The sequence below is a fragment of the Mirounga leonina genome, unplaced genomic scaffold (genome assembly GCF_011800145.1).
Source record: "Mirounga leonina isolate KUSES-001 unplaced genomic scaffold, KU_Mleo_1.0 Mir_418, whole genome shotgun sequence".
In the NCBI taxonomy this organism is placed as follows: Eukaryota; Metazoa; Chordata; class Mammalia; order Carnivora; family Phocidae; genus Mirounga; species Mirounga leonina.
In genome coordinates this window covers 6,049,029-6,051,766 of record NW_023270739.1, presented here as the reverse complement: position 1 = coordinate 6,051,766, position 2,738 = coordinate 6,049,029, and the positions used below count along the sequence as shown (strand labels likewise).

General features: G+C 46.9%; 1 pseudogene; it reads left to right on the top strand.

Annotated features, from left to right (window-relative positions):
• The first annotated feature begins 2,362 nt into the window (after nt 1–2,362).
• LOC117998932 lies at nt 2,363–2,503 on the top strand (annotated as a pseudogene).
• Nucleotides 2,504–2,738: the final 235 nt, after the last annotated feature.

Sequence of the window (2,738 nt, the reverse complement as noted above, 5' to 3'; positions counted from 1 at the left end):
AGCCCTTGTCCCCGCAGACGTAGTCTTCCAGCAGGAGGCATGGATGTGAAACCAACATGCAAACAAAAATGTAAGTTGTGACAAGTGCTGAGAGAATGTCAGAAGATGCCGTTTAGACCTGGGCTCAGATACAGGCCCTCTGAGCAGGTGACCCTTGGCCGGAGCTCACTCCGATGAGCAGGTGTTCAGTGGCAAGGGGGTGGGCTGCTGGGTGACCTGAAGAGAGGAACTGAAACGCGGAGGTCCCTGGCCCGGCAAGAGCTTGGGAGCGGCGGAAGGCAGGCGAGGCGGACACACGGGGGAGAGGAGGAGGAGGGACAGGCCACAGGGTACTCAGGGGTCCCACCGCGGAGGGCCTCCAGGCTTCCGTAGGAGGTCTGGTTCCTGCTGAGCGATGTGGAACCCACTGATGGGCGGATGACCATCCCAGTGTGTGTTTGAAAAAGACCAGCCCTGTGGTCGGATGCCAGCCAAGAGGTTGCTGCCCGGCGTTCAGACTGGAAGGTCACCATGGACAAGGGGAGAATAGAGGAAATCTAGAAATATTTGAGGAAAGAGCAGATCGGTAAGTGACGGCTTAAGTAAGGAGGGCTGAGGTGGGTGTAAGAACCGCTCTCCCGCAAAAGCCGGAGCTCAGCTGATCCAGGGCTCCGGCCTCTGTATCGGCCTGTCAGTCACAGTGCTGGCCACGCCCACACCATGGCCGCCCACAAGTCCCGCCTTTGTCCCACCGCGGGGCCTCTGACTGGACAGAGGTGAGCACCTGATCCACGGAATGCCCCTTCATAGGCTGATGAGTCTCAGGGCCTAGGTGCCAAGGCAGCGCTAAAAAGCACCGCCCTCCCTCCATGACTAAGCCAATCAGACTGCTTCCCTCCACGATGGGGCGGGAGGATTGGTCAATCGGGAGTGGGAGGAGGCTGGAGGAGACCCCGGAAGAGGCACAGTTCCGAGAGGAAGTGCAGAGCGCGAGTTTCAGTGCTCCTGGGTTCAACCTCCTTCCTCTTGCTTTCAGGAGGCCTGAGGGCTGCCGCTGTTTGCAATCACAAGAGCTTGACTACCCCGGGAAGGCTGCCTCACCTGTAACAACCCTTCCCTGCCAGGCATCAAGAAGACTAATGGAATTGTGAACCAACCAGACGGCAGAGCGCGTGTGCGGAGTCACTGTTAACAAGACTTATAACATCATCATTATTATTACTTAATAGTCACGCCGCCCTCCATTTGCATTTTCTGTTTTTGTCATTATTATTCACCTATTTCCTCCACTCTGGAGTTACCAAAATACTTGTCACATACCTTACCTAACAAAGGACTTCAAAACTTAAAATCTGAATCCAAAGGACTCGGATCTGCGGGGGGAGTGGGGTTTGGGGAGGGGTGACTACTCAGAAGAATGATCCTTGGCTGGAAAAGATGGCTCCCAGTTTGGGATGAGGAGGACATCACAGTGGTCATCTCTGATTCAAAGATAACCAGTCCTCCATGCTGTGATGTGGGTTTTAAAACGTGATAACAGGGGGCCCCTGGGTAGCTCAGTCGTTAAGCGTCTGCCTTCGGCTCAGGTCATGATCCCAGGGTCCTGGGATCAAGCCCCACATCGGGCTCCCTGCTCTGCGGGAAGCCTGCTTCTCCCTCTCCCACTCCCCCTGCTTGTGTTCCCTCTCTCGCGTGTCTCTCTCTGTCAAATAAATAAATAAAATCTTAAAACAAAACAAAACAAAACGTGATAACATGATGGCCATTCCTTGGACTTGACAGAAATCAGTAAAAGCCTGAAAGGGCTTTAACAGAGTCAGAATAATTTGGGGAAATATGAAAATCCTCTCAAAGAAATACTAGTTTTCAAAATCAGAGCCCCTACATAATTTTGGGGGCCTGTTTTTCAAAAACCAATAAAAAGGAGTGCGGGGGTGGCTCAGTTGGTTAAGCATCCAACTCTTGATCTCAATTCAGATCTTGATCTCAGGGTCTTTAGTTCAAGCCCGAGTTGGACTCCATGGTGGGTGTGGAGCCTACTTACACAGACACACACAGCCGTAAAAAAAAAAAAAAAAAAAAAGTGCAGTTAAAGGTACCAAAATAAAAAATTTTTTCCTTTCGAAATATTTGATTACTTATAAAATGAAATAGGGGTTACACGAGTGACATCATAAACTTAAAATTGCAAAAAAAATTGTTATAATCCATACATTTAGAGTTGATTAATCTTGTGGAACAATTTGTCAAAATATTTAAGTCTTTGAAAAATCAATTTCACATATGCCTGAATTTAATTTTATATGTAAGTTTATACAGTGACATTTTAATATTTCTTCTAACATTTTCTGTACCTTGTGAAGTTGTACAAAAACTAAGAGTGATACTTACCTGGCAGGGGAGATACTAAGTGATCACCAAAGTAGTTCTTGCAGAGTGAGGCTCTTACATTGCACTTAGGAAATGTGAGAAACTCAACTGTGTAATTTCTAATAGTAGGGGCCTGCATTCATGTTCTCTTCTGGGGGAAAAAAAAACAAACTGAAAGCGACTTCATAATTTGTCTATAATTTTAATAAACTGTTTATGCACCTGATTGCCATATCCTTGATTACAAGAAAAATTAATTTTAAAATTGTCTTTCTCATTCATAATGAAACTTCACATGAAAATAGAATTATTTTCTATAAAATGTGACCTTTAAATTTGAGTTCTAGTCCTAAGCCTCTGAATAATTGCTTTGCAATGTTGCGGTGGTT